Here is an 18,979-nt window from a genome sequence, read left to right on the forward strand (position 1 = left end):
CGCTTAATATAACTGGCACTTAATACATGCTTTGCAATTGCAACCTTGAAGTAACCACCTTCTGACTTTGTGCGATTTTCTAGCCGCGTTCACGCAGCAGGTTTTATACGCCTGTCAAGTCGATATCATAAAAAGACTGCAAGCATGACGCGAGAGCCGAAAAAACGAGGCGAGCAGTTCATCTTGCTTCACAGTGGTTAAAGCTCAGCTAGGTGCCTCGCGTCTTAATCGGCGGGTGATTCTCCAGCGGCACGGAGGACTTGACTCTAACCTTCTCAGGAAGCAGTGCCATGACCGTATAATCTTTTTGCGCACGCCGCAAACGTTTGTTCACGAAAGTACACGGCTGCTACTGTAAGCATGCCATATCAAAACAACAAACATGTGATTCGTAGTCCACGCCGCAGAACATCGATAGCGTGTACGGCTTCATTTCGGAGTGCATGTGGACCATTATTCATCTTTAACATGACAGAACGAGACTTACCTCGAGGTATACGTCCTACACGGTGTAATCGCGACTTGGGAAATGCATTTCGCTTTGAGTTGGGCGTCGTTGTTGTCGATCGTCTGCTCTTCACCGTTAACGTGATTGACGGCCTTTCTCATTTTATCAAGTTTGCTTTTCGCAAGTGCCAGCCAAGCTTGAAAATCCTTTTGGAGCCGCACTGCAAGCGGTACATTGTGAGGCGGCGCAAGTGCACCGCGAGAGCTCTGCGCGTGCAAAGCGAGGGGCAACGCGGTGGAGAGAAGGGAAAACGCTCGCTGATCACGCCCCAGTTTCTCTTTTTCTGCCATAGATGGCGCTGCCTGTCAAGAGCAGCAGCGCCGCTAAGCGTTGCTTGGGAAGCCTATGCAGTTTAGGTATGGTATCTATGCAAATTTTTTCTGGGTGGTACAGCGACAGCTGTGGGCGGTTACACTTATTCTTAGAGTGCAACCGACTACAGACAGCTTGCAGCTGACGTCATGGGCTCAGCTTCATAACGTGCTGGTTCACCTACATGGCGGCTTTTATGACGTAAAGGCAGTATAATCACATTACGCTTAATCTGCTTCAGTACGATAATTGTGCGGCCACACGGCTATTGTCCTCTATGCGTCAATGACGAAGGAACTTGGAATTCATGCAATGATAACATTAACGCTCAGTCACAAACTTTGCACCCTACCATGTAGTTCACCGACACGGTGGTTTCAGTGACGTCAGTGGAAGCCATCTATAGAATCCTGCGCGCGCATGGTGTTGGTTTTGTAGCGTTAGCTACACTTTCCTAGCCGGAGCCGATTTCGCGTGGATCCTCATGAGCCGTGCTGCGCGTGCGCGAGGATCAGTGATGTCACACAGCTGGGTCACCGGAGCTGGCATCTCACGCGCTCTGCGACACCGCCACGCGCGGCTCGCCGCTGCTTGTCCGCAGGTTCAGGAGGAGTGGCGTTGTAGCCGCGGCAGACAAACTGGCGCCGCTGGCGCCGGCGCGCGCGCAGACTACCACCGCCGCGCGTGACTCGCCTCGGCGGTCTGCGCTTTCCAGAGTGACGTCGTAGCCTTGGCAGACGTATTGGCTCCAGCGCGCGCGCAGCTATTCGCCTTCATTGTGCAGTCACCGTCTGACACTGTGCTGGAGCTGCTTGATAGCACCTCTGACTGGCATTTACAGGTTGGTGACGCCATGGAGAAGGAGAGCGCAAATGCAGCTCAACGGCGCAGAAGAGCCGAGAAGCTTATCTCATCGGATCCCGAAGTAGTTGCCTGGCAATTAGCGGTTAAGCGTACGAAGAATGAACAGAAGAAGGCTAATAATCCTAGACAATCTGGAAAGCAAAGAATAATCAGCTGAACCTTTGCTGACGCTACGTATATCTTGGCATTGCCGAGCTAAGCCACTGCGAATTTTTTCATTTTATTTTGCTTCGTTCAATAAGTTTCAGTTGTTAGACAGCGCTCGTCCTGTGTCCTTGTCCTGCGTGTCTCTTCGTTTTCGCGCTGGTTTTTCAAGCATGCTCCGTTAGAAAATATAAGTTGAAGCCGCCTTGCAAAAAATTGCCATAAAAATGTGATTAACGCGCTCCTCACGTTTCGTTTTCTAGACACTCCGGAGTCTACTGGGTGACGACAGAGAGCGGCGGAAAGTGTTTGTCGGCATCGGATACTACTTATACAACACCACCAAATCCTGGTCGAACCTGGAGTACATTGCAGAGAACGTGATAACGTGAGTGGCCGATGTCTAACAGCGAACACGCATGGTCGCCCATTCGGGGTGGCCGCGTATGTCGAATCGAGTACTAACGCTCTCATGTCGAAACAAGGCTCACGTAGCAGTGATCATTGTTTTACAACATAAACTCGAAATTCAGCATAAGAAACAGATGAGCAGATTGTTCGCTCGCGCAGGACTGTTGAGGAAGTGCGAATGGTCGTTGAATTAGTCGCAAAGTCGCTCGGCGAGAGACGCAGATGTAACCTGTTGCATCATGTAAGCTCTCATGCTTGATACCCGTGCTATGTATGGTCACGGGGGTGACGAAATGTATGGTATGATTGCGCCAACACCTCGTTTATTCGGCTACATTTGACACCATTAAACATTGGGAACATTCGAAAAAAATATTTATATGCGTGAATATTGGCTACACGCTTTGAAGGCTGTACGCAACTTCGAAGGCAACAGCAGCTATACGCTTCGAGTCACACTGTTCGATTCGATATTTGAATCTGTCCAACATTAGCGCTTTATCTCGCTGCTGCCATCACCTTACCTCCTACAGAATACAAATATGCGTTATATAGTTATGGTTATTTCCTGGAGTGCGTATGGTCATTTTCGTTCGGCGATAGCATAGCGTGCATAGGTTCGCTTGATTGCGCTCAAATGCGATTAGACGCATTTGGTTCCATGTTATAAAATAAAAACAAAACGTGTTCCTAAATTACGGCGATCACTGTTTCGCGACGAAAAGTTCACCGATGCAGTATATGAAATAAAATTCATCTGCTGAGTGTGCGTGTATATATATATATATATATATATATATATATGAGAACTAACAGACACAGTTATTATTATTGCGTCCAACAAAGAAAAACGAGCCCTTAAAAAGCCATTTTCTTTCTTTCACACACACACACACACACACACACACACACACACACACACACACACACACACACACACACACACACACACACACACACACACACACACACACACACACACATATAATTAAATTTGTATACTCTGTGAGCTCATATGAAATCCATTTGTTTTCAATTTGCTCTACTCATTGGTTACATTTTGGCTTAATCACATAGAACTGTCAGTTATTTCTGTCGGTTTGTTTTATACACCGTAGTCCAACCACGTGCACACTTATTCGTCACTTGTTGCAACGGTGACGCAGCGGTAGCGAACTCTTAACAGAACAGCAAATTGGGCTAGATGGTGAGGATTCATTGTGGGCGAAGCGCAAGAAACGTAGACGGAAAAGAGGAGAGCGACACAAGGCAGGCGCACTCTGCTACAGGGCGACGAATACCATAGTGGTGGTGGGGCAGTGGATCGAAACCTCGCCGTAGTCACTTTTCTTTACGGAAGATGACATAGTACGGGTGCATTCTTTCGACACTGCTTTCGGATGACGGCGGCGTATCACCATGAACCTAATATTTTTTCGCATTGTTATTGCGATAACAAATATGTGGACACCCTCGGCGGGTTTTCGCTGTCGCCGTCATGTTCCGCGTAAAGATCAAATCGATAACATCGCCCCGCCCACCGTAACAACAACGTACAACGCATCGTCTCCGAGCGCTTTGCAGCTTTTTTTTCCTTACTTTTTCTGGGTTGTGGGCGACGTTCTTACGTCTCACTTACTCCCAGCGATCAGCTTCGGGAGCGTGGCACGATGCTGGAGGTCATCGCGGAGCGCCCATGGTTGGTTGAGCGTGTTACGACGAGAAAGCTTGATAATATCTGGGGTTTTACGTCCCTAAACCACGATATCATTATGAGGGATGCCGTCGTGGAGGGCTCCGCAAATTTCGACCATCTGCTCTTCCTTCACGTGTACTGAGATCGCACAATGCACAGGCCTCTACCGTTTTGCCTCCACCGAAATACAACTGCAACGGCCGGGCTCGAACCCGCGACCATCGGATCAGCAGACGAGCACCGTAACCGCTGATCCACCGTGGCGGACGACGAGAAACCTTTGAACGAGAATGTGTCCGCGGATCCAAGGTTTCGACAAGAGTATTCTTGTATTCCTCTGGTGCAGCAACGCGAAGACAAGTTGACAAAAAAAGAATCGGCGAGTCCCTTTGTTGAAGACGAGTCCTGGCTGAAACGATTTGTGACGCAGGAAACGCAGACACAAAAGAAGACACGAGACAGCATACGAGCGCTCGTATGGCGTCTCGTGTCTTATTTTATGTCTCTGTTGACTGCACTACAAATCGTTTCAGACGTGCATCCAACAGGCCCAATTCACCACAATTCTGAGTCCTGGCTCTTCTAGAAGAATTCATAGCTGGGCTAGTTGGTAATAGTACTTGAACGTCCTGAATACAGCGCAGAAACGACACGTAGAAAAGAAGATAAAAGGAAACACCGACACATCACAGCGCTGTACTCGCAACTAAATTTTATTTTAAAATACGAGCACATGACAACTTGTTACACATGTTAGCGCTTCACACGTGACGTCCGAATGCGCCACTCTGTATCCTAAAATCCAACAACGAGCAAAATATTTCTGATCACTTCCACGTGAACAGCCGCAGAGAAGGTTGCCAAGGTCTTGAACGTTCCAACAAACAGTATTCACTACCATGCGAGGCAATGGAGGGACAGCTAATACCCCGCTCACGCCTCTTTCTCATGTGAAATGCCCCAAAGATTTTGCCTGGTGGTGTCCTCCCACCTTCTTCTGTGCGTGTCGTTCTTGCGCTGTTTTCAAGATTCTCAAGTCCTGGTTGTTGTATAAAAACGTTGGCTCCAGCGATGTTTGGATTTCCTTTGAATTTGTTTCAGCGATATTTGGGTATTTTAGAGCCACCATGTTCCCCTGAATTTCTGCGACGAAAAATTCTTGAACGGGGGCTGTTGCGGGAAACAACGTTTCGGCGAGTGGACTTGTCTTCTTCAAGGCAGCAACTTGTTGCCTTGACGACAAGACGGGACCACTTGTCGATACGTTGACTCCAGCGACAGACCCCACCCCTGCCCCCTCCTCCCGTTCGTGGATCCTTCATTTCTTCTAGCCTCAATGTTCTCCTGAATTTCTGCCTTGCCTGAACTTTTGTGTTGTTTCAACGTGCTTGCAGGCCAGATGTGGATGTCCTGGTGTTAATGACCACGATTTTGACTATGCCCTATCAAGACCACTGCATCACACTGCCCATCAACGCTTACAAGAGCCTGCACGTGTTTACTCCTACTATGGTGGGTGCTTTTCGTCACGGTGTGATTTGTGCTGCAAGGTGGACGCATTGCAAGAGTGCAACCATTTCAATTATTTATGCTCACTTTGCGACCCTGAGACCCGAAAGGTGTTAAATAATTGAAAAACAGTTTCTGTGTGTGTGTGTGGGGGGGGGAGGGGTGTTCTGGAGGAGCCGCAATGCATGGAATAAAGTAATGCTTCTCATTTTATTTATGTATTACATAATGTGGCCGCAAAGTCCATGTAGGGCCGATAAGCTACATTAGGTAAACGCGAGCTACAATACAACATAGCATGACGCGAAGCGTAACGCGAAAACGGTGAATGTTTTATTTGCATGTTTCTTTTAAACACGAAAGTGTTTTATGCCAGCGTGCACCACGGCTCCACCGACGTATTTCCATCACGGATATGACGTTGTAAATTATAAAGACTAACAGATGCCAAAAAAAATTTGAAGGGAAAGTTCCGTCAACGGGAGTCGAGATTACGACCCCACGCTCCGTAGCGCGCGGCGCGAAACGATTAGGCCACAGACGGCACGTCCTTCGCCATGTTAACGGCGAGCTATTTATATACACGATTTGCCGGTGGCGGTACTCAGAGTTCGGTGGTACATCAGCGTGCTTTCGTTATCACTATCGAGATGGCGTGAAGGGCTTGAAGCGCGCGTTTTGAAGATCGCCGCCACACGAGGTGCAATGAGCGTGCGCCTCTATACAGGGCGTGGTCGCTCGTGCGCGCGCTTATCTCGTGATGGCGGTGGTTTCAATGTAAACATTTCGACAGAAATCTGTCTGGCTGGGTGGAATATTTAGGAGGTTAATATGGCTCCAGCCAAGTTTAAGAGAGCCCGACGTTTTCCCTTCCTCACGGGTGACTGGTTTTGGTCATGGAAGCTTCTCCCCGACTTGTTCCACCGCGGCTCCGGATTTCCCTTTCCCTCACGTTTCGGAGGCCGTGAACGTAAACCGAGGGCATTGTTCCCAGGGACCGGTTCACATTTGCCGGCGTGTTTTGAATGTGCCACGACTCGAGCAAAAGCCTGCTTCCCAGATTCCTTTCTGTTTCCAGAACAGGAGCGCCGTCGAAGTCGATCTTATGGTCGTGCTTTTCACAGTGCTCTGCAAGAGCGCTGCGTTGCATTTCCATCTTCCTGACGTCGTTCTTATGTTGGCGTATTCTTTCTGGGAAGCACTTGCTCTCGCCTATGTAGCTAGCTGGGCATTGTAAACACGGCGCCTTGTAAACTACGCCCTGGTGTTGTTCCCTCGGGGGTCAATCCTTCGGCCGCGGTAGCAGGCGGGTGAGCGTCGACGCTGGCTTGTGTATCACCGTGACCCCCTCTTTTCTGAGAACCCTGGCGAGCTCTTCGCTGATGCCCGGCACATATGGTATGACAATGCGCTGGGCTGGCTTCTTGGATTCCGTTGTGGCCGGTGGGGTGGCTGGGGAGGGGGGAGGGGGGTCGCGTAGCGCGTCTTTCGGCACACGGCGCGACACTCGGCGAATGAAAGCTTTGGTGTATCCGTTCTTTAGCAGCTCGGCGACGACCCTCTCCTCTTCTCTCTTTCTCTCGCCCTTTGACGTGCAGATTGTTCTTGCACGTGAAAGGAGCGCCGAAACTACCGAAGCTTTGTGGGCAGTCGGATGACAGGACGTGAAATGCAAATACCTGCCGGTGTGCGTTGGCTTTCTGTACACCGAGAAGGTCATGCGCTCGCCCTGCCGCCCGACTGCCACATCGAGAAACGGAAGCGTCCCGTCTCGCTCTCGCTCCACCGTGAACTGTATCGCCTGGTCGACGGAATTCAGATGTTGGAGGAAGCTGTCTACGGCTGACTTCTTTATGACGCAGAAGCAGTCATCCACGTACCTCACAAACACTTGTACGCCTTGTGATCTCACCGCAAGTTTGCGTTGAGAACACGAACATCAGTTCGCCCACTGCAGCGGCCGCTTTTGCGAAAGGAGCCCGCTGCTCACACAAAAATAAGTTACAACTGTGACAGTTTGTGCTTATCCTGTGTATGTTCGTTCCGTGCGTCCTTTCTGCTTGAGCAGTGCGTTGCAAGTCTCGAGCTGTTTGCCGTTCTTCGCGTGACATTACAATTTGTTGCTATAGCATTCGTTCTTTCGCCGTTGTGGTGAACGAATGCCCAACAAACGCTCAACTACATCTGTGAAGACACGTATCACTTTCGTGTTATACCGATTCCTATGACAGATTGGATCAGCCATGCTGTTTTTCATTTATGAACTTAACACACGCGTTGTAACAGTGTTTATTTTTATCACCACTTGCTCTCTCTCGCCATGACGCATGGTTGTTCGCAGTATTAGATTGATATATATATGAACAAAAATAAACAAATAAATAGAACGCCATAATGCTGCTTGGCAACAACAGCTAAACAATAAAACAGTCACTCAGTCTAGCAAAAGGGTACGTATTCCAGTGAAACTCGCGAGGGTCCGAGGATGATGCAACACTTTAATGCTCGCAAGGTTGAGCATGTTGAAACACACTTCACGCAGTTTACCATTCTCCGTGATCAATATCAGATACGATGACAGCCGGCGACAGCTGGGCTTTCGATGAGTTGACGGGGATAAAGCAGTGCTGCGATGGAGAGTATACATATAATTGCCCAAAGCTGCCTCTATACGCGGTACGTCGTTTAATTTTTGGTTTGAGTGATTTGATGATGCTGTAGCCCAGGGGTCTTAAACACGCGGCCCGCGGACGTCTCGGTGCGGGCCCGCGGCTTCATAAGGAATAAAGTTTTTGTGACCTTGCTAACAGGTACTCGCATTAGTAACTTCCCTATTGTGATTAATAGCGCTTTGTTGGGGTAAGCTACAGACACGGGACATGGCTCTAGCATTTTTTTTCTCTTTCGTGAGGCACCCCATAGGGTCACCACGTGTTCAAGCATAGTGGTGGAACAAAATCTCTATATTTTAGAATCGGCGTCAAGATTTGAGTCATTCTCGGGATTAGTATTGATATGTTTCTAGAATCCTGACGCCATTTCTCCTTCAGAAATTGCCCATATATGAGATAGGGGAAATGCGTTGTTTCACATGGCAGCGTTACGTGACATTTTCTTCAAGCTGACGTTTTGGGATTGACTCCTGGACGCTCTTAAGACCCTGCTGAAAGGAAAAAAAAGTCATGGTTTCGCCGCAACGGTGAAGCAATGATTGCGAGAGCAATAAATTGGAATGTAACGCGAAGAACGGAAAGCAGCTAGAAATTACACCATTTGCCGGTGGCTGTACTCAGAGATTCGTGGTACATCAGCTTGTTTTTGTTATCACTAGCGAGAGGGCATGATGGGCTCGAAGAGCGCGCTTTAAAGGTCGCCGCTCCACGCGTCGCGATCAGCGCGCGCCTCTACAGGGCGTGGTCGCTCGTGCGCGCGCGCTTATCTGTGATGGCGGTGGTTTGTACGTCTTGCGCTCTCGCAGCAAGCTTACGCTGAAGATACAGAGAGCACGAAGATCACCTCGCTCACTCCAGCGGCCACTTTCGCGAAATGAGAGCGCTGCTCACAAGCAAATAAGATAAAACTGCCACAGTTCGCGCTCATCCTGTGTATACTTGTGCGTTCGTTTCGTGCGTCCTCCTTTGTATTTGACCAGCGCGCTTTAACTGTCGACCTGTGACAGTTGTTAGTTCGCGCTCATCCTGTGTATGTTCGTTCCGTGCGTCCTTTCTGCTTGAGGAGCGCGTTGCAAATTTCTAACAGCTTGCCGTTCTTCGCGTGACATTACAACTTGTTGCTATAGCATTCATTCCGTCGCCCTCCGGGCGAAACAATGCACAACAAACGCTCAGCTACGTCTGTGAAGACATGTCTTACTTTTTTCGAAATATAATTTATCAATCTAAACCAATTCATTGTTTCACTTTTGTGTTCCTTTAAAACCGCAGGAGAAGGCCTCCAACATGGCCAGGTCGACCTTCGGCAGACCGTCGCTCATCGTAGCCTTCGCACTGCAGATGGGCGTCGTCATGTACTGGCTGAAAGGGAAGCCCGCAACCCCTAATAGTGCACTGTACCAGCGGTGCGACCGCTTCTATCTCACGGACTACTCCCAGGCAAGTTTCACTCTTCACGCATCGGAATACGCGCAGTCGCATTACTCGGGATATTTTCATTTGACAATGGTGACGATGTGTGGCTGAGCCATTTGTATCTGACGGGCGAATCTAATGTGTCCTAGCCAGAGAATCGGTAATACAAGAAAAGAAAAAAACTAAGGCAGGTTCGCACTAGCGGTGACAAACCTGTGGGAATTGTGCAGGTGGGAGGCCTTCTTTGTTACTCTTTGTTTTGTTTTACTTTCTCCCTTTCTTTCGTTTTTTCTCTCTCTTCTTGTCTCTGTATATTGCTTTTCACATTCTTTCTCTCTCACTCTCTATTTCTCGCTTGCTCTTCTTTTTTTGGCTCTTCCTTCCTCTCTCTATTTCTGTCTCCATCTTTCTTTGATTGTCTTTCTTTCTCTCTTTTGTTTTCTCATTCTGTCACGCTCTCGGTTTTTCTATCTCTTTTTTCGTCTCTTTCTGTCTATCTCTTTTTCTCTCTGCATATTTCTTCCTCCGTATTTCTATCTTTTTTTTTCTGTCTTTCTAACCTTTCTTTCTCTGTATTTCTCTCTTTGTGTTTCTTTCTATCTCTGCATTTCTCTATTTCTCTTTCTTTCTCTCTCTTTATTTCTACTGGTTCTCTCGCCTATCAGAGTTATTGCATCCCACGCAGGTCAAATTGGCGCATCTGTTCTGGGAGCCAAGCAGAAGATGAAGAAGAGGATGAAGATAGCGCGTGCTGGTTCATGATGACGATAGTTTTTGTTCGCGACTAATGGAGGTTTTTCGAGCTGAGACAGCTCCGAATATAAAATGAAAACAAAATACACTCCACAGACGCACAAACACGCCCACGCGCAAAATATGAGTTCGCAGTTACTGGGTACGACATCATTGTTCCACACCGTGAACCCCGACAGTAGCGTCGCGCGCCGCCATTCCACCGCGTCGCTTTATTGGTGCGCACTGTCGCGTATTCTGCTGCACTAGATGCTTCATCGCCTGTATGTAGGTGCACACAGCCACTTGGGCCTAGAAGCCCCAGTGCCATTGGCGGAGGCATGAAGTATGGCGCAGCATAGCCCAAGTAGCTTTTGCGCCATTAAAGCCCAAACAAACAAAAAAGCAAACATGAAGTACGGCGAAGCACAAGGTGTTCGTTATTTACCCTCCTGTTCTCACATCCGGCACAAAGGCGTTGTGTTGTCGGTAGTCCGCGAGCGTGCCTGCTGTCATGCGGCATATCTCGGCGTGAACAGTTTTATCATTGCATATACAGTTGATACTCGTTATAACGAAGCAATATGTGGACCATAGATGTGTTCGTTATATCCGATATCCGTTGTAACAATAGCGATTATGAGGACGCTCAGCGATTATATGGACACTCTCGGCTGTTTTTTGCCGGCGCCGTTGCCGTCATGCCCCATATATATATATATATATATATATATATATATATATATATATATATATATATATATATATATATAGGAGAGGCCTGCTGCCGGTACGAGACGAGCCGAGCATGCGCAGTGGGGGTGTGGACGGCGCCGCCGACGCCGCAGGTGCGACTAAAAAATGCTCGGCATATAAAAATTTCAGAAGTGCGACACCGCGATTCCAACCTGCGACCCCTCGCTCCTCAGCGCGCCAATTTAAACAACTTGGCCATGCGACACCGGTTGTGTGGAATACTATCGTCGAGCTATTTATATACACCATTTAACGCTGGCGGCACGCAGATCTCGGAGGTGCTTCTGCGTGTGCAGTGTCACCCGCGAGATTGCACGCACGCTGTGCTTTAAAGTAAGGATTCTAGATTTTGCTTCTGTTTAAAAACTGCCCTTGAGACGCGCACTAAAACGTGACCCATTTCTGTACCCACACGCGATGTGAAACGCCAGGTAAACAATGCGTCGAATGCCACCGCGCGGCAGGAGACGTGGAGGGGCCATTCTACGCGCCACAGCTCACAAGAAACCAAAAATATCGAAGAGCGTTGGGTTGTAGCGCGCGGCTCAAACACGGATAAGTAACTGGGGCAGTTCGCGCTCGTATTCTTTTTGAGCGTCCTTCGTTGTGTTTGAACAGTGCAGCGCGCTGCAAGTGTCGAGCTGTTACCGTTGTTAGTTCGTTATCATCCTGTGTGTGCTCTTTTCGTGAGTCCTTTGCGCTTGATGGGCACACTGCAAGTATGGAACTGGTTGGTTTTCTTCTTCTGACTTTATAATTAGTTGCTATCGCATTCATTGCTTCGCCTTCGTGGCAAAAGTGTAACTTTTTTTATAACTGCAACGGTGCAGGCTTGCCAGATGCCAGAGACGGATCTCAACCTTGAAAAGGTGGCTATCGGTGTTTCGACAGACGATGACTACAGGCGATGGAACCGGCATTTCCTGATAAGTTATGACACGACTGAATACATGACGATGAAGGTAACTTGCTTTGTGTGAGTAGTGTGCGTATACACAAAGGGGTCAGGAACCACCTTGCCAAGCTATCATCGAATGACAGCAGTATCGGAGCGTGTTGACTCACAAATTGACTGCCGCAAGAAAGTCACAGTTTCACCGCAAAGGCGAAGCAATGAATGCGATAGCAGCAAATTGTAGTGTGTAAAGAACAAGTGTTACACGAAGTGAGGTTGGCAGCTAACGGTTGTGTATCTGATCTCGCGTAAGTGCAAAACGCTGGTGTGAGAGAATACGGCCGCTCCAGGGGGCGATGCTCTCCGCCTAGTCACTTCGCGTTGTGAGCGCTGCACGTACAAGGGTATACAAGCTGCCCGCTGCAATGGCTTTCGAGATAGCGCGCGCGCCAGTGATCGCAAACGCGCCCTTAGATTCAAAGTTCAAAGTTGCTCCTCGCGCAACGCTCCCTCTCCTTCTCGCGTCTTCGCGTCTTTTAGGGGCGAAGCTCCTTTGGGTGTGGCTCTGTCTTTCCTCTGTAGTATGTAGTAGTAGTAGTAGTAGTAGTAGTAGTAGTAGTAGTAGTAGTAGTAGTAGTAGTAGTAGTAGTAGTAGTAGGTAGCCACCTCTAGTTCTCAGAAAGATCCCTAGATGGCGCGGAGGTGCTCGCTGCGTCGCAGATGCGTGCTGTAGTCCCCCCGCCTCTCTCGCCTCGCGAGGCCGACGCAGGCAGCGTCTGCTAGCGAGTTTCGTGATTGAAAAAACCGACTTCTCGCGCTGCACAACCGTTCACTGACCACCCCGTATATATAGGCACTGGATATTGACCTCCAAGGTAGTGCCTGTGTGAGATTTCTCCTGTGCGTGATTAAACAATAAAAATTCACAGCGCACATGTAAAATAAAGTGAGCTGCAAGGCGCCATGACTCTCATCGACCCTTTAGTATAAACGCGCTCGATCTCACGTCGTTGATGATGTACTGGGCAGAATTCACGGAAGATTCCCATATGGCGCATGTCATTGGTGGAAGGCAATCGCTCGATTTAGTGCGGCGACGTACGCTAGGGGGACCGTTGTAATAAAATCCGCTCGCTGATGGCGCGCTTTCACTTTCACTCGGAGTATTCACGGTTTACCGATGATTCCCTCCGGAGCTTCGACCCCCCCCCCCCCTCATAATGATTCACCCCGTGGATATGCTGTGGAATTTTTTTTCATGCTCGTTAAAGATGGGTGGGGCGTTTAATGCCTGCTTCGACGGCAGGACTCTCGAGTGGGGTGATGTTATAGCACGCACCCTTCGAGCGAAGGAAACGGGACGGCTCGTTTGAGCTCTGCTTCGGCCGCGTTCGTCGCCCCCGCTCGTGCGCCTTTAGCCGCGGTAGAACATACGATGCCCTGGGGGATTTTATTGATTTGGACTTCATACCGGAAGGACATGATGGCTATGGTGACGGCAACGGCGACGGCAAAACCCGTCGAGACTGTCCATATAATTGCTATCGCAATAAAGTTTCTCGAATCCGTCGAGAACGAGCGAAGGAGTTTCGGGATATTGTCGCGCGCTTTTTCTCTTCTGTCGTCCCGGCGAGCGCACCGAAAGCTGCACAGCGCGTGATGGCACGGGGGAAAGTAGTGACGTCAACGCGCGTATTGACCTTGATCGCGCGCGATGAAACGGAACCGCTGTCTGCCGTTGTAAGTCCTGTACGCGAATGTGGCTCACTGTGTAATGCTAGCAGACTATGGAGCGCAGCGATGGCACGTGGTGGCACCTCGTGGCGAAAAGCGCTTAAGATCTAAACACCGCTCTTGATTTATGCCGGCTATTGACCAATAGGATGCTACCCGCTGCCCGACGTCACACAGGGCACTCCGGCGGCTTCGAAGCATGGTGTTAGCCTGTTACAGAAGGAAACTGTGGGGTCAGTTAGAGCGCGCGTGTGGCGTCTGACGTCGACGCCGCAAGATGGCGCCACCAGAGCGTGAGCTGTACGGAATGCAAGGCGCGGAGCATTTGCAGCGCCAAGAAAGTCGTGTGCGCTTGGCCTTCCACCGACAAAGGAAAGTGCGCAGCTCCGTAGAATCTTTTCTGAAAACTTTATGTGAATTGAGACAGGCGCAGGGACAGGTAGAACGGTGGACGTTCTTCAAGCTTGCGTGAAATTGAAGCCGACCCAACGACTGCAGACAAAACGGCCGAACAAATATGCGGCTGATGCATAAACTAAATGCTCACGAACACCATAGAAGAGGTTATAAATATGAATGGGCAAAATGCTTAATTAGCTTGCCATTAACAATTTTCATGCAAATCTAGACGCAATCGCATTCACACGTCAGCCAACTAGTTGCGGCGCATGTACTGACACTTTCGAAACGGAGTCCTCGTATTGCGTGGTTTTATTTCTTGAAGTGTGGTTTTGTTTACGAAAGTACATATGCACTGTAAGCTAGGGAGTAATTAATACTATGGCGATGCCACTATTACGTGTTCGTCGTGGTTACCAGAGAGCGAAATTTCTCAACACAGCCAAGGAAAACAGGACTCGTGGTGGCCACAAAAAGCCTTTAGTTACAAGTCCCAATTAACGCGATTGCCTTAAAGACTGGTTATGGAAAGAGGGCTTCTGAGACTTCGCGCTCCGTTTGTAAGCTCTCCTTACGGCGCACGACCGCAAGATTTGGCTAGGTTCATAGCAGTGTCTGCTATCCGCAAGATGTGTTTTCTCCCCAAGTTCGTGGGGTGGCTCATCACCCTTTTAACTCTTTCCGGCACGGTGGTCACCCCAGGTAACCACCTTTTCTTCATTTTTTTTCTCTTGAACCACACGATCCCCTCGCGTCACATTTGATACGGCACGTTTCTAAAGCTTTCAACACAGTGACAGAGATGATGCCACTTCGTTTGGGCTTCGTTGTTAAGGGTTACGTCTATTTTCATCCGGCTGCCGTCGTCTTCAAGGCGCCCTACACGATGGATCCGAGATATTTTTACAGAAATGAAAGTATGTCCGGTTCTTATTAAGTCGACGGCTTAGGATAGCACGTTGTGTAAGTAGCTAATACCAAGGAATCCAGAAATTAAGAGCTGTACTCAATCAGCAGAGAGCACTGTGTCGTTGAAGTTGGTGGTCACCTAGAGTGACCACCATGCATGAAGGGTATAGAAGGCTGGTAATATATTATTTTTTAATTGGTGCTTGGAGGAGAGGTTTTTCGAAATACTTTAATAAGCGTTCAATATTAAGAAAGATGTGTGGTATACACAATTTCCCCGTGCTCCTGCAGTTTTGCAGCCTTCCACCGAAACTGACTGGTAGACCCTTACTGCATGGTGGGCACCTGAGGTAACCACCTCATATCTTTGAACTAAGAGTGCCATGTTTTTTTTTTTTTTTGCTTGTGAGAAAACAATTTTCTCAAGAGGAATTGACCGTTTTTTGCATAAAACTCTGTTTCCTGCCACAAATGCAGTTCCGTGAGTGAAAGGGTTAAGGGAAGACACTGCGCTTTAAAATATTTTTCAAGCGAAGCTTGTCATGAGTTGCCATATAACATCCTGGTTATGCCACCCACCAAGATTGAGCAAGCGATGGCAAACGCACGCGCGACGCCTCGCCGTCGAAACGTTTCCCCAGCTTCATTCGTCTTCCTTCTCCACAAAGAGTTGGAAGGGCGCTAAAATTTTTTCGTCATCGTCTGTGATACGAGGGCTGGTAAAAAAAAAAAATTGCGCAGCAACGCACAAGTGGTGCGAGGACTGAGGAAACAGCGGACCTGGTGGCCTTACCCTCCTCCTTTCCCTCCTTTTCACCCCTTATTGTATTGTGTTATACTATGCTATGCCATGCCCTCTCTCCTCGTTCTTTTCCTGCCTCTCACCCTCACCCTAACTTTCTTTTCCCGCCTTCTTGTTAAACTGTACTACACATGGTTATACTATACTTTACCCTCTCGCCTCCTCGTAACCTTCACATCTCTCCACCTCATCATCACTACCCTTTCCCACCCCCGTACTATATCACACTATACATAGATATGCTTCACCCTCTCCCTCTCCTCCTTTCGCTGCTCTTCACCCTTACATTACTCCTCCTCACAACCTCTTCCCTTTCCCGGCAGCAACGTATTCGTATGGTTCCCATAAATGCATGTACTCGGTCGTGGGGCTTGCTCAATTCCTGTGACGCATGCCCGACAAGTGGTTTTTGGTGAACGTGGCGTACCAAGAGCTGAAACAGATGCGCTGCTAAAGTCTTTCTCTTTTTTTTTGCCGTTCTTGCTTTCCCAGGCCACGTACATGATGACGCGGCCCGGCGCGCGGTCCAACCTTTCGTGGTTACTGCTCAACGCTGACCTCACGGACACCACGAAGCGCTGTCTCAAAGAGGGACCATTCGAACGTGTTAAAAAGTTCAGAGACTTTCATTATCAACCACGGCCGCCGCAGGGTTAGCCCGGGACGCTGCTGCCGTGACCAAATAGTAGACGACGTGCAAGCGTAGCCCCTTAATGCTTTGCGTAGTGTCCTGCAACACATCCGTGGGAGTTGTTTTCGTTTGGTACGGGTGACCAGGTTGAAAGATAACTGCGTGTAAGTTTTCATTGAGAGTTTGCTCTTACGTTTTGGCGTGAAAAGGGTTCTGGCAGATGCCACCCATTATGGGAAATTGATTTCATGTGAAGCAGTCAGGGAGTAGCTGTGCGAGCCGTATTTTTTCACACCGGAGCTGTTTAAGCTCGGAGTAGCGCCGTTTGTCGACCGCCAAAACTAGCGAAGTGCGCAAGAACAAAGCCAAGAGAGAAGTAAAACCGAGCATAGCTATGCAATGTAACTATATGAGATGTTAAAGAGATCATAATATCTCGGGCTTTACGCCCCAAAAACCACATATTATTATGTGGGACGCCGTAGTGGAGGGCTCCGGAAATTTCGGCCATCTGGTGTTCCTTACCGTGGGCTGACATCGCACAGTACACAAGCCTCTACCATTTCGCCTCCACCGAAATGCGACCGCCGACGCCGGGATCAAACCCGCGACCTTCGGGTGAGCAGCCGAGCACCGTAACCACTGATCCCCTTTCGTGGACGAGATGTGAAAGAGAGTAAACTGCACAGTAAAGCGTAGTATAGTATGGCAAGGGAGGTGTGGAAGGTAAGTGAGAGTGAGGAGAGGCAAAGGAAAGGAAAGGGGGGGGGGGCATAGCGTAATTTGGCTGAGGCTAGTGGAGGAGGGAGGCGAGTCGGAGGTTTCACACATAAGGATAGACTGTTCGGCGAGTTGGTAATTCATTCTGGAAACATATAGCGCGAGAAAACGTGGGACTAGTAGAAGAAAGCACCAGGACAAGCGCATAAAAAGGTACGGCCCGCCAAACAGAGTCCCTCCAGTTGTACACGGTTAAACCGGAGCCGGGCACACTTCCCAGGAGAGAGCTGACTTGCCCCCACCTGTACCCATTTACGTTGGGTCATCGTTGGCCCAACGTAAATGGGTTCAGGTGGGGGCAAATCAACTCTCTCCTGGGAGTGTGCCCGGCTCCGGTTTAACCGTGTGCAACTGGAGGGACTCTGTTTGGCGGGCCGTACCTTTTTGTGCGCTTGTCCTGGTGCTTTCTTCTACTAGTCCCACGTTTTTTCGCGCTATTTGTTTCCAGAAAGAGTTTCACACATGCTAGGTAAGGCCACCGGCTCCGCTGTTTCCTCAGTCTCCGTGCCACTTCTGCATACCTGGCCAAGCTTTTTTTTTCTTTGAGCCAAGTTTTACGAAGTGTATCTACGTATCTGAATTTGTTAGTGGTGTTCATATCGTGTGCTTACCAGGCACCTCGACTACACTGGCCTGTATAGGGTAGCGTATGGCCCGATACGTCACACCACAGACATCGTTTTTATCGAAAGTTAATGTAAGCAGCGTTCGTTGGTGTATTTTTGTGGAAGCGGGCAACGCTAGGCTATAGCTTCATGATGTATAGGAATAGATATGTAATGTTTATTAGATTATGGGCCTTAAGCGAAATTGCTGCCATCTGTCGGAGGGTTCACGAAGCTACCGATTCAGCGCTAAGTTGGAGGCTTGTGTCCGAGTCGTATTGCTGTCGCTGCTATAACTTTTTGCTTGTATCTGCTTTGATAGTAATCAATCGGGGCATAAAGAAGCCAGGCGAGTGTGTAAGGACGTGCACACGTTATCAGCAGTTTGTCGGCGAGTCACATGCAGGCCTGCCGTCGTTGAGAATATGTCTCTCTGTTTTCAGTGTAGCAAATAAAGCGTTTTTAGATATTTGAACACCCTGCGTATGGTTGGGACGAGGCCTTGGCCTGCGACACGATTGGAGCAGCGATGACGGTTAGTGAGAAAGTGCTGCTGACCAATTTCAAAGCGTATTTCATGAGGAGCAGCCTACGCCTGATATATTGTCCGTCTAACTAAATAAAACGTTGTCCTCTTATTTATACATCTTCAAATAAAAAATATTTTGCTGCTGTAGCCACCCACGGGAGTTATGTATAAAATATTAAGATTAAAATGTAAAAAAATGCTTACGGATTTCATGCACGTGCAAAGTGAACCTGAAAAGTGCTGTTACTGCAAGAATTAGGTGGCGATTAGCCGGTATTTTATGTAATATTCCTCCGACATGTGCTCGTAAATAGCAGGATACACGCCAACAATATCCGCGTTCACATCGTCGCTTTCTGTACCTACTCGAGCTTGACATTTCAACCCGTCGAAGCAAGGCAGTTTTGCGTTTCCGACTGAACGCTTGCGAAACCACCTCAGCGCGTAACCAACAAAAGCGCACCCGCGGTCGAATATAACCCGTTTCCCGGAACAGCATTTTTTTTTAGTTTAATTAGAAAAGTGTCACACACTTGAAGTATCTGTTAGCATTTTAAAGCACACACGGGTAGATGAAGTATTTTTCCGAAGAGAGATCAGCTTTTGGGAGAACCTGATGTGTCCTCCTCTGATGACGTACATTTAAAAAATTAAGGGCGGTGGGGGGTGGTCAGC

General features: G+C 48.7%; 1 protein-coding gene across 1 annotated transcript in view; it reads left to right on the plus strand.

Annotated features, from left to right (window-relative positions):
• The first annotated feature begins 2,085 nt into the window (after positions 1-2,085).
• LOC119375637 (uncharacterized) overlaps positions 2,086-18,979 on the plus strand; it is a 54,668-nt gene continuing 37,774 nt past the window's right edge. Inside the window, exon 1 of the mRNA XM_049411184.1 lies at positions 2,086-2,216. The gene's annotated coding sequence lies outside the window, so the exon portion shown is untranslated. The remainder of the gene's footprint in view (positions 2,217-18,979) is intronic.

Source organism: Rhipicephalus sanguineus, chromosome 11 (genome assembly GCF_013339695.2).
Source record: "Rhipicephalus sanguineus isolate Rsan-2018 chromosome 11, BIME_Rsan_1.4, whole genome shotgun sequence".
Classification (NCBI taxonomy): domain Eukaryota; kingdom Metazoa; phylum Arthropoda; class Arachnida; order Ixodida; family Ixodidae; genus Rhipicephalus; species Rhipicephalus sanguineus.